The 17130-nt window shown below is 46.1% G+C and overlaps 1 pseudogene; it reads right to left on the bottom strand.

The window, feature by feature from the left end:
- The window catches only part of LOC149434105 (mitochondrial mRNA pseudouridine synthase RPUSD3-like), a 40359-nt pseudogene extending 29099 nt beyond the window's left edge, over positions 1-11260 (bottom strand).
- Between the last annotated feature and the right edge of the window lie 5870 nt (positions 11261-17130).

Raw genomic sequence — 17130 nt, 5'->3', positions numbered from 1 at the left:
ACAAGGAGAACCAGGGTGGATTTGATTTAAATCAAACTGATTTAAATCACGATTTAAATCACTAGTCAGTAAGGCTTGATTTAAATCCTAGTTTTCTACATAAAGACTAATTCTTGCTGGTATAACTTTAATATGCAAGTAGATGAAGATTTTTAGAATAACAACTTTTCATATTAGTTTTTTTATCCCCAGTTTAATAGGTTAATCTTTCATATTTGGACAACTTTTCTGTTGTACTTAGGAAGGAGAAAAATAATCATTACCTTAATAATAACAATTTAAATAGATTTATTCAACTGAAACAATAACATTCCAGCATATGTTATTTGCTTAACCACTTGCCTACCGGGCACTTATACCCCCTTATTTACCAGGCCAATTTTCAGCTTTCAGCGCTGCCGCACTTTGATTGACAATTGCGCGGTCATGCAACATATTACCCATATGAAATTTTGATCATTTTTTTCTCACAAATAGAGCTTTCCTTTGGTGGTATTTAATCGCCGCTGGGCACTTTACTTTTTGCGCTATAAATAAAAAAAGTGCAAAAAATTTGAAAACAAAAAAGTTTCTTTGTTTCTATTATAAAATTTTTCAAACAGGTATTTTTTCTCCTTCACTGATGTACGTTGATGAGGCAGCACTGATAGGCGGCACTGATAGGCAGCACTAAAGGGCACTGATAGGCAGTACTAATGAGGTGTCACGGATAGGCGGCACTGATAGACAGCACTAATGAGGTGTCACGGATAGGCGGCACTAATATGCAGCACTGATATGTGACACTGATGATGGGTACTGACTGGCGGCACTGACTGGCATCACTGCTGGGCACTGACTGGCGGTACTGACTGGCACAACCCCTGGGCACTGACTGGTGGCACTGACTGGCAGCACTGCTGGGCTGCACTGCTGGGTGGGCACAGGTGGGTGGCACTGGTGGGCACAGGTGGGTGGCACTGGTGGGCACAGGTAGGTGGCACTGCAGAGTGGCACAGGTGGGTGCACTGCTGGGCACAGGTGGGTGCACTGCTGGGCACAGGTGGGTGATCTGCTGGGCACAGGTGGGCGGAGCTAGTGGGCGCACTGCTGGGCACAGGTGGGCGAAACTTGCGGGTGGCACTGCTGGGCACCGATCATCAGTGCCCTGATGATCGGTGCCGATCCCCGCTCTGACAACTGCCGGTTCTCGGCAGTACTTTCCTCACGATCTGACAGCGTGAGGAAAGTGCAGCCGAGAACCGACACTTGCATTTCCCTCTGATCAGCGTGTCATTGGACACCGCTGATCACGTGGTAAAAGGCCGCTGTGATTGGCCTTTTACCACATCACGTGATCAGCTGTGTCCGTAGGACACAGCGATCACGGAGATCGCCGGGTGCGCGCCCCCTGGGGCGCGCAGGAGAGCGCGTTCTGGGAGGCCGTTATATGACGTCCACCCAGAACTGGCCGGCCGCAGTGCAGCCGTCATTCGACTATCTGCGGTCGGCAGCTAGTTAAACAAACATCCATGTTTGTCAACTAATTTGGCTAAACAAAATATATATATTTTAAGAAACTTAGACTGTCAGCCCTTCCTCCTCACACTTAGTTTCACTTTCTTCTTGTGCAGATCTATTCCACTCCAAACAATCAGAAAAATATTGTTTCTATTCTATTCACTGAACTTCTTGAAACTTAGCACTGAAGGGGTTGATTCTGTATTCATAGGTTTGTAGAAGTTAGGATTGAGGTCTTTTTCTTAACTCTGTTCATGTTATAACATTTTTGCTGTGAAGAAGAGGCATGTGATCTCCGCTGAGTCAAATTCAGTTTTGAGAACTGCAAAAGTAAACCAAGCATCTGTGATAATATCTTGTAGGCAGAGAAACTGCCCAATAATCTTACAAAAACCTCTGGAAGAGCATGACATTGTGAATGGATTCATGGAATTTATTTACCAAAAAAATTAAACATATACAGCCTTATTCTACATAGATTAAAAACTAATCTTTATTTCATGATGGAATAACCTTTGGATGGTAATATATTTTCCTCAAAAAGCATTTTATTCAAAAAAATCCGATTCAAATCAAAAAAATCCGATTTAAATAAAAAAAAAAATCCGATTTTTTTTGATTTTTAAAAAAAAATCATTGATTTTTATCCACCCTGAGGAGAACAGATGACAGCCATCCTACAGAAGTGCACTCATATGGGTTACATGTCTGGTGGGGTGGGACATAAAGATGGCCATACATCACTAGAATGCCTTTTGAAAAGGTTATTTCTTTGGCACATTTGTTTCATTTTCTAATGGTTAGTGGAGTCAAGTCGATGTTCGTTTGTGACATTACTGATGAGAAACTTTGAAGGAGGCTCTTGGGAGGAGTTATGCAAATATCAAAATACCTTGATGGGTGTTGCTAGGTGGGCTGTGTTTGCATGCAGATCACCCTAGGTAATGCCTACATGTAATGCTGAGGCTCCATGATTATAAAAACTGAATTCCAGAGATTGAAGGGGTGGGCCAGGGACAGTCAGGCTGGGGAGAAAAGTGCTAGATGATGCTGGATGTCCTCCACTCAGAAAATGAGGCAGGCTCTATTTGAATTGCTGCAGCTTCTAATGCACGTTGTGAGAAGCTCACAGTGTGCAGTGAAATCAGAAGAAGTGATTTCAGTCCAGACGAGGAGGTAATCTGGAGCCTAGGGCAGGGGTGTCAAACTGGCGGCCCTCCAGCTGTTGAGAAACTACAAGTCCCATCATGCCTCTGCCTTTGGGAGTTATTCTTGTAATTGTCAATATTGCAATGCCTCCTGGGACTTGTAGTTTGGCAACAGCTGGAGGGCCACCAGTTTGACACCCGTGGCCTAGGTGAAACATGCCAAACTGCACCCCCCCTCCAAGATGTATAACCATTATGTGTCAGCAAGAATCCCCCCCCCCCCAAAAAAAAAGTTAAAAAAAAAAAAACTGAGCACTAATCTGCATGCTTACTAGCTATGCATGACCACAGTGCCCAGGGCAGCTGCCCCTCCTGCCCACCCCTTGTCCCGGCCCTGTATACAACTGTGCAAGACTGCATGGAAAGCCGGAGTTCTGGCTGGAGGCTGTAAGAATGTGACTACCATACACAGAAAATAATAATATCGCATATGTACTTAGGTGCTGCTTTCACAACATGCAGTTCAGGTTTGACCTCCAACAACTGCTGTAGATCCGGTAGTAGAGACACCAGAGAGATCTCCTCTGAAGTTCCTGCAGATAAAGGAAACATTGTTAACAGGAAATGAGACTAGATGACACCACCGCCATACAGGGAAGGATCTGATTGGCCAATACAGACACTGCTCTAACTCCAGTCTAATACATTGCTACATGCTGGATGACAGCTGACATCACACACGTCCCTTTGGGGAGATTTCTCTTCACTTCCTGTCCCAAGGAGACAAAGGAAGTAAGAGGAAATCACCTGGTGTCTCCATTGGAAGAGGTCTTCACTATTCCTGTTTCGGTGACAGCTGTAAAAATTTCCCATTACTTTCTGTCCAAGTGTAGATGGTCATCAGGACAAATAGAGAGGGTGAATTTCCCCAGTATTCTGCACTCCATCTAAAAAAAGAAAAAGAAAACAAAAAAAACAAACAATTGGCTTTAGATCCTTTGAAGGTTTAGTTCAACTTCTCAGAAAAAAAAAAATAAAGGGTGACCAAACACCCTACCTCCCGTTCCCCGTTGTACTGATGAGCTGTCAGTACACACACAGCCGGTGTAGTGTTCCAGAGATTCTCCCTCTTCTCTCTGCAGGGCTTCCAGGATGGATGCTTTGTGCTGGTGCTGACCAATCAGAACCATTCTGATCCATCCTGGAAGTGATGCACAGAGAAGAGCAGAGATTTCAAATCACCAGACTGCTATACTGGCTGCCTGGGCACTGATGGCTCATCACACAAAGAGGTAAGTACAGAGGGGACCAGGGGGAAGGTGGGGAGGCTGTACGGTGTAAGTTCACCTTTTCATTGTCTCTTAAAAGGTTGAACTTACACTTTAGGCTCCGTTCACACTGGGAGTTTTGAGTCGCAGGCAGAATCAGCGTGATTCCGCTCATGATTTTCACAGCTCTCTGCTTAACTGACAATAACTATATTCCCTTCGCACACATTCCTGGCAGTACGGCTCATCAATAGAGGGCGCTGTACTGACTGCCAGCTGGGACTGGAAACACCATAGGAAAACGTACATATTCAGTGCATTATTGTTTAAAATAATTTATTAAAGAAACAAAAATAGGTATCATACTCACAAAGGTTGGCTCTGAGGAAGAGGTTGTGTCCTCGAAACACATTAGCCAGTTGGTCATCCAGGGTTCCATCGTGTTGTTTGGATCATACATCTTGTTCAGTTTGACATGCCTGTGTTATTATGTCCATTGTGAGTATGATACCTATTTTTGTTTCTTTAATAAATTATTTTAAACGATAATGCACTAGGTCGGTGCGCCCTTTTTCTGTTTCTCCATTTGTATCCAGTGTATTCGGACCCCGGTCTGTTGAGGGCAGCAAGCAGTGCATATTCCAGAAAATTCCAGAACATTCCTATTGGGTCTACTGAGTCCTTTCCTAGCGCAGGAGTAAAGTGTTTGCTGTGTTAAACGTACATATTCGCCAGCACAGCACGGATCTCGATATGGTCCAAAAAGGTTTTCATTCCAAAAAGATCACATCGCAAAGAAAAGTGCAACGTTTCGGAGTCGTTCAGGACCCCTTCGTCACCCCTTCAAATGCCTGATGAAGGGGTCCTGCTAGGCTCCGAAACGTTGCACTTCACTTTGTGACGTGATCTTTCTTTGTGATGCGATCTTTTAGATGCCATTCATTTTACTGGCACCCAAAAGCGTGGTGCGGTTCTGCCATAAATGTAGAGCAGAAATTCGCGCTACAATCACAGCGAAGCTTGTCGCCCAAAAGAAGCTCCTTTTTGGGCAATGTCATGGAAATTTTGTATTGTTGGTTGAACTTTAAATGTGTCATATATGAGTGTTATTCATATGTCTCTCATGTGGCTTAATCAAAGCTCTGAAGGCTGCAATTGGGCCATGCGCATGTACAATGTATGTATTACAGTACTCAGCTCGGTAATGGATGAGATGACGGATCTGCGCTTATAGACCGGCGTGTATACCACCACGGCATTCGATGCGAATGCCGCTGGCAGTAGACCGCGGGCCTGTATCCACATATCAGCAGCATAGTACCACATGGACTTCGTAACGCAAGGCGCCAAGCGGTACGAACTCCACGTGTAGGCTTATGTATATCTTACAACCCATTACCGACCTGAACTGTATCCGGATGGATGTGTTTTAATAAAGATCGTATCGGGCCCATCCAGGTACAGACTGATGTTCCTAGGGGATGCTTGTACAGGGAATGGACATACTGCTAGGAGCTGGGAAATATGCTCTCCATAGAGGGCTCATGGGGGGAAGGGGAGGAGATATGCTCTCCATAGAGGGCTCATGGGGGGAAGGGGAGGAAGTCTGCTGACCTCAGAAGGCTCATGGGGGAGGACCAGTGATAGATAATAAGAAAGGCTATGCTCCAATCGGAATGTACATCCTGTGTATAGGCACTCCCCATTGCATTGTTCGGTGGGAGGGGTTTGACCTTATTCATGTGGGGGGGCGTGTGTGTATTTGTAATAAAACCAAAGGGGAGAATGAAAACTTCCTCTATGTGAATTCCAACAGCAGCCTTAGAGTGTCGTGTGATCATTCCTGGGTAACGGAGCTCCAATCACTCACATATCAACAGAAGCTAACCCAGTTGGATGGGCAGGAATTGTGTAGTTTAGCTGCAGTCGTGGTAAGCGAGATTCGCACAGCTTTATGGGGGATTTCTGCGCATCCAACTGCGAGTACTCACGGTAAGGAGAAATTCGTTAAAGCGAATTTCCAAGACAGGCAACGAGCTTTACGTGATGCAATTGCAGCACGATTTATTGCATGACAATCATCGCAGAACCCCACTGCGTTTTTAGGTGCCTTTAAAATGAATGGCATCTGAAATTCGTGTTGTGCGATTTGTCATTTTAGCAGGGCGCTTTGAAATTGCAAAAACTCCCAGACGTGAACGAAGCCTTAAAGTTGGCAGAAAAAAAAAATACATTTTAATATATTCCTCAATAGCCACATTGAATAAAAATCCATTTGTGTGCACCAAACGCCTTTAAAAACCGGGATATTACTGTGGAAATGTAGTGGTGACATCATCAGTGTGTTGTAGATAGCCCGTGTAGAGAGCAGAGCTGTGGGAGGGACCCAGCAAGCCCCACCCACTACAGGCTGCTTGCAGAAAACAGGAGGGGGCGGAGTCGAGACCAGTCACCCTGCACAAGGAGAGAGAGCAGCAGTGACTGGTCTTTATTACAGGAAGCCAAAGTTTCACTCTGGAATACTGCACAGATGTGAAAAAAATACACAAAAGCACAGCAAGATTCCAGGAAGAATACACAGGGCGAACGTATTTAGACCATATTTGCTAATCCCGGAGTTCAGCTTTAAAGGTTCATGATCCGATCTCTGGTTTACATCAATGTGGAGTGGGGACAGGCTGTCATTAATGTTGTATACAATGGGTGTGTACCTGTGATCGACAGTCCTTGTGGTTTGTTAATGGCAAGGATCGGACCTAAAAAAACAGAATAATGCTGTAGTCAGTAAAATAAAAAGGGTATTCTAGATCTAAAATATTCAAAAGAGAAAAACTCAACACCTGGACTTTCAAAAAGGTGCCTCAAAGAGTAACACACAAGATGCCAATTGTAAAAATAGCAGGGGGGGGGGGGTTACCTCCCCAATTACTCTTTATTAATACTCTCCTAATCATTCTACATCTTTATTCTAGATCTAAATAGAAGAACATTAAGGGCTGCTGGATCACACCAATCACGGTGTGGGAACATACGTGGAAGTGCGTGTTTTCCCACACTGCACAGGGACGTGCTGCTGGCTACAGATTTGCCCCCGTGCATCTTGGAAACGTGGGTGTATTCACTGCCACCAAAACACATGGTACCACAGTGATTTGGTGCGAAGCGATCTTAACCCCTTCCCGCCGGCACCTCCCGGCCCTTTAAGAGTTTCAGAAGACGGGAGGCGGGGCGTGTTTTAGGGATCATGTGACTGGCGTGACGCGTCGTCACGGCGGTCACATGATTAGGAAAGGTTCCGATCGAAAGAGCAGACCAGGACCTTTCCGTGAGTACCAGACGTGTGCTGAGAGCGTGCAGGGCTCACATTTGTGTGCGGCCGGAGTGAAGGGGTTAAAAGTCGCACCTGCCATACCTTTTTTTTTTTTGCATGGAAACGTGCAGAACCATGGGAACCGGTCCTAAAGTCGAAGTTTAGTTAATCATTTGAGCACCGGAAGATTTTACCCCTTTCATGACCGGGCCATTTTTTTTTTTTTGCTATTCAGCACTGTGCTAATTTAAACTGGCAATTGTGTCATCATGCAACACTGTACCCAGATAAAATTTATATAATTTTTGTTCACACAAATTGGGCTTTCTTTTGGTGGCATTTGATCACCACTGGGGTTTTTGATTATATAAACAAAAAAAGACAGACATTTAAGAAGAAGAAGAAAAAAATATATATATATACACACACACAGCTGTGCTCAAAAGTTTGCATACCCTGGCAGAAATTGTGAAATTTTTGCATTGATATTGAAAATATGACTGATCATGCCAAAAAATGCCCTTTTACTGAAGGATGATGATCATATGAAGCTATTTATTATCACAGAGTTGTTTGGCTCCTTTTTAAATCATAATGATAACAGAAATCACACAAACGGCCCGGATCAAAAGTTTCCCTCCCCTGGAATGTTGGCCTTGGTACAAACACACAAGGTGACACACACACGGGCTAAAATGCCAATTAGAGGTAATGTCCAACATCTGTGGCTTTTTAAATTGCAGTTAGTGTCAGTGTATAAATAGTCAATGAGTTTGTTAGCTCTTACGTGGAAGAACTGACTAGGCTAAATACTGAGCCATGGGGATCAGAAAAGAACTGTCAAAAGTCCTGCGTAACAAGGTAATGGAACTTTATAAAGATGGAAAAGGACATATAAAGATGTCCAAAGTCTTGCCTATGCCAATCAGTACTGATAAATCACCTAGTAAGAAGGGGAAAGTTCGGGGATCTCTTGATACCAAGCTAAGGTCAGGTAGACCAAGAAAGATTGCAGCAATAACTGCCAGAAGAATTCTTCGGGATATAAAGAAAAACCCACAGGAAACCTCAAAAGAAAAACAGGCTGCTCTGGAAAAATTAAAATTAAATTTAATCCTTAAAGCGGAACTTCCCCTTTTGGGTGGAGCTCCGCTTTAAAGCGGTTATCCTCCCACAGCGCTGGAAGTTCAGCAACAGGAAGAGGACAGGGCAGCCCTTCACTGAAGACTTCGAAGGAATCCAGCAGCCTGCACATGGATGTCAGTGAGTGCTCCCAGGTCCGGTAGAGCGCCATCCTTTGTGGTTTGGTTTACCTTCCTTGTAGACAACATTCTGAGCCAGATGCTGGCACAGCTCCTCCTTGCTGTGTCTACTGACGGTGACGACCCCCGGGTTCCTCAGGATGCTTTGCCGGTCTCGGTCTTCCTTCTTAACCTTCTTTGTTTTATCCTGTGTTTGCAGAATCTCCTGGTATCTACCGCAAGGGAAACAACACCGTGATACATATTTCCCAATGTAACCCTAGAACCTAATAGGGATGCACCAGTGCCGATACAGGTGTCAGTGCCGATACAGAGAACTCGTACTGGTGAAAATGCTCCCAATACCGGACACCAATACTTTGTGGCACAAAATTACTGAGTGCAAATCCCAATGCAAAGAACCGTATGCAATTTGAACAGGAATGCAATGCAATGCGATTCCTGTCCAAATCACATGCGGTTTCCCCACTGCTCCTGCATGAAGCCAAGCTTGTCATAGTAACTTTGAGCTTGAGTTCACATAGGAGGGGTGGGGGAAACCTCCCTGCATGGCGGGTTCCACCAGCTCCTGATCTGACTGTTGACATCAGTGGCTGCGGCTTTGGCTTCTCCTGCCTCTCCCATGGCTCTCTCCCCAGCCTCCAACAGTTCCAGCCATCCACTGGACCTCCTCCTCACCCCCCCCCCCCCCAGTCCCGCTGTACCAGATTGCCGATCCCTGCTGTCAGGAGCAGTGCGGGAAACCTCCCTGCACCGATCCCCGTTGTCAAGCAACGAAAAGCTGCTTCACAGGTCTGGGGATTTGCAATCCCTGCAGCTTTCTCGCCTCTCCTTGCAGGGATGACTGTATGGGCTAGGTGGCTTCAGATTGGTCAGCACTGTCACATGGACAGTGCTGACCAATCAGTAGCTGTCTAGCCTGTACTGTTATCCCTGCAAAGGGAGAAGAGTAGCCCCCAAGGATTGCAAATCCCCAGACCTGTGAAGCAGCTTTTCGTTGATTGATAGCGGGGATCGGTGCAGGGAGGTTTCCCCCACCCCTCCTATGTGAACTCAGGCTCAAAGTAACTATGACAAGCCTGGCTGTGTGGGAAACCGCATGCAGTTTGGACAAGGAATCGCACCACATTCCTGATCAAGTCACATGCGGTTCTTTGCAGTGCGATTTGCGCCCATTTATATTGTATGGATGCAAATCGCAGTGCAAAGTATCGGTATCTACCAATAAAAAAAAAAGGGTATCAGTGCGTCAATAGAACCTACCTGACCTATAGACGTCCTATGCAGTGATGGAGTCGGAGGGCCCGATGAGACCCCCGGGGCATAACAGGGATTCCAGAACAATCATCCATTTATAATTTCTTATACACTTCCAGTTCCCAATAGGGTCAGTTGACGTTAATGTGATTAATGGGCACAGTGGGTGTACAGACCCGGGAACTCAGCACAGAGACGGTGGGAACCCCTCATAATGGGCAGAGCAGGCGTACAGACCCGGGTACTCAGCACAGGGATGGTGGGAACCCCTCATAATGGGCACAGCGGGTGTACAGACCCGGGAACTCAGCACAGGGATGGTGGGAACCCCTCATAATGGGCACAGAGGGTGTACAGACCCGGGACTCAGCACAGAGACGGTGGGAACCCCTCATAATGGGCACAGCAGGTGTACAGACCCGGGAACTCAGCACAGGGATGGTGGGAACACCTCATAATGGGCACAGCGGGTGTACAGACCCGGGAACTCAGCACAGGGATGGTGGGAACCCCTCATAATGGGCAGAGCAGTCATACAGACCCGAGAACTCAGCACAGGGATGGTGGGAACCCCTCATAATGGGCACAGCGGGTGTACAGATCCGGGAACTCAGCACAGGGATGGTGGGAACCCCTCATAATGGGCAGAGCAGGCATACAGACCCGAGAACTCAGCACAGGGATGGTGAGAACCCCTCATAATGGGCACAGAAGGTGTACAGACCCGGGAACTTAGCACAGAGATGGTGGGAACCCCTCATAATGGGCACAGCAGGTGTACAGACCTGGGAACTCAGCACAGGAGTGGTGTGAACCCCTTATAATGGGCACAGCAGGTGTACAGACCCGGGAACTCAGCACAGAGATGGTGGGAACCCCTCATAATGGGCACAGCGGGTGTACAGACCAGGGAACTCAGCACAGGGATGGTGGGAACCCCTCATAATGGGCACAGCGGGTGCCCAGACCCAGGACCTCAGCACAGGGATGGTGGGAACCCTTCATAATGGGCACAGCGGGTGTACAGACCCAGGAACTCAGCACGTGGATGGTGTGAACCCCTCATAATGGGCACAGCGGGTGTACAGACCCAGGAACTCAGCACAGGGATGGTGGGAACCCCTCATAATGAGCACAGCAGGTGTACAGACCCGGGTACTCAACGTAGAGATCTCACTAATGTCTACCAAACTCTGAACTCTCAGTTTAGGGTGGAAGAACACATGCTTCACCTGCTATCCATGCAGGATTTACAGGCGGTGCACTCCCTGTCCTCTCATGTCACCTTCATGTCCCCATAATTATCTACATAAAGGACTCACCAGGGCACTGAGTGCCTCCTCCCTGCAGAGGGGATGTGGAGGCCAGTAATGTGACAGATGAGCCCACACACAAGCAGACAGGTCCTCTTCCAGGGCAGAGCCATCACCTCCCTCTACCCATCAGATGTCAGCACAGCCCTGCACATGCTGAGGGGGGTAGCTGCAGAACGGAACTCTGTTTTCTACAGGAAACACGTGACCTCCACTTTTTTTTTTTTTTTAATGAACTTTAATGTAAACACTGGCAAAGTCTACAGCGTGGAGCTCCACTCGACAGAACACGTGTCCTCCACTTCAACTTTTTTTGAATTTATTGAACTTTAATGTAACAAACAACTCATAGACACAAGGCAAGGAAGTGGAGGTCACGTGTTTCCTGTCACATCTTTCCTGTGTATATTTTTTAAAGGGGCCTAGCCGCAGACTGGAGCTCCACTCTGGACAGGAAACATGTGACCTCCACTCCAACTTTGTTTTAGTGGACTCCACCTTTATTCTTTATTTAATGAACTTTACCCACTTGCCCTGCAGATGATTTGCCCCCTTTCCTGACCAGGCCATTTATTGCGATACGGCGCTGCATTACTTTAACTGACAATTGTGCAGTCATGCAACGCTGCACCCAAATTAAATTTACAGCCTTTTTTTCCCACAAATAGAGCTCTCTTTCGGTGGTATTTGATCTCCTCTGTGTTTTTTATTTTTTTGCGCTATAAACAAAGAAAGACCGTGAATTTTGAGAAAAAAGCAATATTTTTTACTTTTGGTTATTAACCGCTAGCCTACAGGGCACTTATACCCCCTTCCTGCCCAGGCCAATTTTCAGCTTTCAGCGGTGTCACACTTTGAATGTCAATTGCGCGGTCATGCAACACTGTACCCATATGAAATTTTTATAATTTTTTTGTGACAGAGCTTTATTTTGGTGGCATTTAATCACCTCTGGGTTTTTTTATTTTTTCTTAAACAAACCAAAAACCACTGAAAATTAAAAAAAAAAAGTTTTTCTTAGTTTTTGTTATAAAATGTTGTAAATAAGTGATTTTTCTCCTTTACTGATGTGTGCTAATGAGGCTGCAGTGATGGGCACTGATAGGTGGCACTGATGGGGAGGCACTGGTAGGTGGCACTGATGGGCATTGACAGGCATCACTGATGGGCACTGAAAGGCAGCACTCATATAAGGCACTGATAGGCGGCACTGATAGGCGGCACTGACTGGCACTGTTAGGTGGCACTGACTGGCACTGTTAGGTGGCACTGATGCACACTGATAAGCGGCACTAACTGGCACTGATAGATGGCACTGATTGGCAGCACTTATAGGTGGCACTGATGCACTGATGGGTGACACTGAAAGGCAGCTCAGAATGGCACTGATATGTGGCATTGATGTGGCACTGACGGGCACTGGCAGGTGGCATGGATGAGCACTGACAGCTCACAGTGATGGACACTGACAGGTGGCACTGCTGGGGCTACACAGATCATCAGGGCACACTGATCATCAGTGCCTTGATGATCAGTGCACATGTCCCCTCCGAGGAATGCCGATTACCGGCTCTGCTCTCCTCTGGAGCTGTCAGCGTGAAAGCTCGTGAGGAATGCCGATAACCGGCATTTCCCTATTTACATGTGATCAGCTGTGATTGGACACAGCTGATCACATGACCAAGCCGACATATACGGCTCTTTCCATTGATCGGTGATCTGCTGTATCCGAAGGGACACAGCGCACCAACGATCGCCGCGCTGCGCGCTCCCGGAGCCGCGCATGCACAGTTAGAATGGGAGGACGTCATATGACGTCCTCCCTGAACGAGAGAACCGCCTTGCGCCCATCATTGTACTATATGGCAGGCGGGAGGCGGTTAAACATATCTAGTAAAACAAATTTAAAAATCAAATTTCGGCATAAATTTAGGCCAAAATGTATACTGCTCCATATTTTTGCTGGAGAAAAAATCCCATTACGTGTAAATTAATTGGTTTATGTGAAGGTTCTAGCGTTTAGATACAGGTCTCTCCCCAGTCAGTGTTCCTCAGCGATCGCTGGGTCCCGGCAGGGAATCACTGGCTGGGACCCAATGATCAACAGCTGTCAATGCACGTGTGCCCCCTACCCGGAAGTGCAAAATCATGTATATATACGTGATTTTGCACAGCCTTGCCGCCCTGTAGCTGTATTTCTACTATAGGGCGGCGGAAAAGTGCTTAATATAACAAACAACCAATAGACACAACTCAAGGAAGTGGAGGTCACGTTTCCTGTGTAAATGTTTACAAAAACACTGTGGTCTGTATTTTGGCAAACACCCAGAAGTGCGTTTCAATATACAGGACACTGCAAAGGTAAGTATAGTGCCTGTCCTATTACAGTGCTGTTTATTTTTTGCAAGCTAACCTGTGGTGACAGATCACTTTAATCGGCTCAATACCCTGCCGTATTGTAAAAAAAAAAATGGTGGGGAGATGGACGCTATTTTCTAATGGGCTGGAATAAATGGCTCTTCAAAAAACACACATGGGTGGCCAGCGCTTCCATAAATGGCTGCCATTGAACAGCTCAGATCACATGCACAATGTACAGAGCCAATCAGAGTGGCTCAGTACCTTGTGATCACTGTGAACTAATCAAAGTCATCACAGGTGTAAATACTGCTAGTGTTTACAAACATTCAGCCAATTCACAGTTGCTGAAGGAGAGTAAAGGGAGCACTAAATATTTGTAAACACAGTAGGAAGAAGGATCAGCAGATGGAAGGTGAAGGTAGGGGGTCTTAAAGTGTTAAAGTGCTACTGACCACCAATGATGGTGGAATTTGTTTCTCCAGGGTCAGAGCTGGGGTTAAAGTGCTACTAATCGGCAACGATTTTGGGATTGTTTTGGGGGTTTAAAGTGCCATTGGCCACTGATGAATAGGGACCATGCTGCATGTTGCACACTAAATATACATGGTCTAAGGCAGGCCATACATTTACCATGGGTTGAAGGAAAGGAAATTGCTTGATTTCTCTATCAACACAGTCTGTGTTTTGGGAATCCCTCCCACTGTGCTATTGTATTCTGATGGCGGAAGGTTTCACCGCTGTCAGAATACATTGATCAATGCTGGTGCCTATAGTGATCGAACAAAAGAAAAAAAAAAAAAAGAAAAAACACAGTCTGGTTGCACTGAAGTCAATCAATAGATAGCTCGACTTCAGTTCTACCAGTCTGATCATAGAAGGATTGAAATTCGTCCGGTTCCTGCTGAATCAGCCAGGTTTAGATTTGTCTATGGCTGGCTTAAATGCGGCCTATAAACTGTTCAGAGGTCATGACAGTGTCTCAGTCTATAATTATATAAATTTTAAAACTAAAAAAAAAACCCCTTGTGTATGGACTTGTAACCGATACCAAAGTAAAAAAGAAAAACGACTGGGAATTTTAGGGCCGGTTCACACCTGAATCGCACACATTCCTACGCCATTCAGAACGGTGCGAGTTTCAGCCCATTCATTTGAATAGGCTGCACTTGCACTAGATTGCACATAAAGTAAAGCGCGCACTAATTTTCAAAAACACACAGCACCAAATCACATGGTACTGCGATCTGGGGGTGGGCAAATGCACTGTGTTTGCAATCTGTTTGGGGTGCCATTAACAAATTATTGGCACCCACAGCAGATCAGTGGGTTTTGGATGCGGTGCGAGAAACGTGCACGGAACGAGAAAGCAAGGGGCTTTATGAGGAGAAAGAGGAAAACGGACAGCTAGGAGACCCAGATTATGGACCTGTCAGCATACCCATCAACTTGAGTGTATGGTTGTACCTACACTGTGTCAAACAAAACACCCAAGATTCTGGGTCAGAGCAGCTGACGTCTAGTAAATTCCTGCAAGCCAAAGGCGTAACTACAACCTTCAGGGCCCTGGTGCAAAAAACCATGAAGGATCCCCCTGATCCGAGCCTGGGGCCCTTTATTATGGTACTGCAGAGGGGCCCTCTCACATGTTCTGCAGCGTGCCCCCTTCCTGTCATTACATTAGAATCCCCTCATACATCAGAGTTCCCAGCCTTCCCAGAGACCCCTTTACATCAGAGTTCCCCTTTACAGTACATCAGAGTCTACAGGATTTGCCTTATAGTGCAAGGAGAAACTCTACGGAGCCCGATGTAAAGGGAACTCTGCAGACCCTGATGTAAAGGGGAACTCTCTGGACCCTGATGTAAAGGGGAGCTCTCCGGACCCTGATGTAAAGGGGAACTCTCTGGACCCTGATGTAAAGAGGAACTCTCCAGACCCTGATGTAAAGGGAACTCTCTGGACCCTGATGTAAAGGGGAACTCTCTGGACCCGGATGTAAAGGGGAACTCTCTGGACTCTGATGTAAAGGGGAACTCTGCAGACCCTGATGTAAAGGGGAACTCTCCGGACTCTGATGTAAAGGGGAACTCTCTGGACCCTGATGTAAAGGGGAACTCTCTGGACCCTGATGTAAAGGGGAACTCTCTGGACCCTGATGTAAAGGGGAACTCTCTGGACCCTGATGTAAAGGGGAACTCTGCAGACCCTGATGTAAAGGGGAACTCTCCGGACCCTGATGTAAAGGGGAACTCTGCAGACCCTGATGTAAAGGGGAACTCTCCGGACCCTGATGTAAAGGGGAACTCTCCGGACCCTGATGTAAAGGGGAACTCTCTGGACCCTGATGTAAAGGGGAACTCTCTGGACCCTGATGTAAAGGGGAACTCTCTGGACCCTGATGTAAAGGGGAACTCTGCAGACCCTGATGTAAAGGGGAACTCTCTGGACCCTGATGTAAAGGGGAACTCTCTGGACCATGATGTAAAGGGGAACTCTCTGGACCCTGATGTAAAGGGGAACTCTGCAGACCCTGATGTAAAGGGGAACTCTCCGGACCCTGATGTAAAGGGGAACTCTCCGGACCCTTATGTAAAGGGGAACTCTTTGGACCCTGATGTAAAGGGGAATGTTACTGACTTGGTGTAAAGGGGAACTCTGGTGTAAGAGGTTCCCTGGTCACTAGAGACCCCCCCTTACATAAGAGTTTGCAGAGTTCCTCCTTACCTCAGAGTCTGTAGAGCTCCCCTTTACATCAGTGTCCACAGATTTCGACTAAAGCAGGGGTCTCCGAACCTTTCAGTATGATGGCTATATTGGTTATTTTACAAATATTTGTGGGCCAAAACCAAAAAAATTTAATAAAGAAATGAGTCCACTTTTACATCAGAATCCCCCCTTATATCACAGTCCCCCTTACATTAGAGTATCCACTTATATCAGGGTAATCCTTTCATCTGGGTTCCCATCAGAGTCCCCTCTTACATCAAGTCAAAGTAGAGACCATAGGCAGCCTCTGTTGGGCTGAAACCCAGGTCTGTGCACATTAAGGATAAGTCACTGCCACTAGTCGTTGGCTGGAAAAAATCTTGCAGTAGGCCGGTTATGGTGACCCCATTCTAGACAAAAATTTCTGGAAAAATAGAGGAAATGTTAAGTACAACTCATGTCTCAATCTTTATTGCAATCTTGATTCAAACTGCAAAAAATCTTAATTTAGATATAAGATTCAGACATGTAGATAGATCAGATAGGGAGCTGGGTTATCACTGAGAGAGAATGTGATGGGAAATCTTAGAAAAGGAAGGCCCAATCCTGTGAGCACCCAGGCAAATTGCTAAATGTAGTGTTCCCTCTAAAGCTGGGAGAACAATGCATCTAGTAGGGGTGGTGAGGAGATTACAGGAAGGTCTAAACCAGGCTTTTTCTATCGTAAATCCTCTAACAGTATAAAAAAAAAAATAATTTTCAGGTTTTCGGGAACCTTTACTTACAAGTTTAATCAGGGTCAATTGCAAAAGTGTCCCTCACATTGGTGGTCAGTAGGAAGAATGCACCCCTTACCTAATGTCATGCTGTAGTCTGGTGTCACACATGAAACTAACCAGGCACCATCAAATAGGAGGTCAATTAGAGGAAAATCTGGGGGTTCTCAAAAAACAAACATCCATACTCCCCGCCACAATGCAGCATCAGTCTGAGATGTATTGGGGT

This window comes from Staurois parvus, unplaced genomic scaffold (genome assembly GCF_062004578.1).
Source record: "Staurois parvus isolate SC_StPar_1 unplaced genomic scaffold, SC_StPar_1.0 ptg001834c, whole genome shotgun sequence".
In the NCBI taxonomy this organism is placed as follows: domain Eukaryota; kingdom Metazoa; phylum Chordata; class Amphibia; order Anura; family Ranidae; genus Staurois; species Staurois parvus.
Note: the sequence above shows the minus strand (reverse complement) of the source record. Positions and strands in the feature narration are given on the sequence as shown.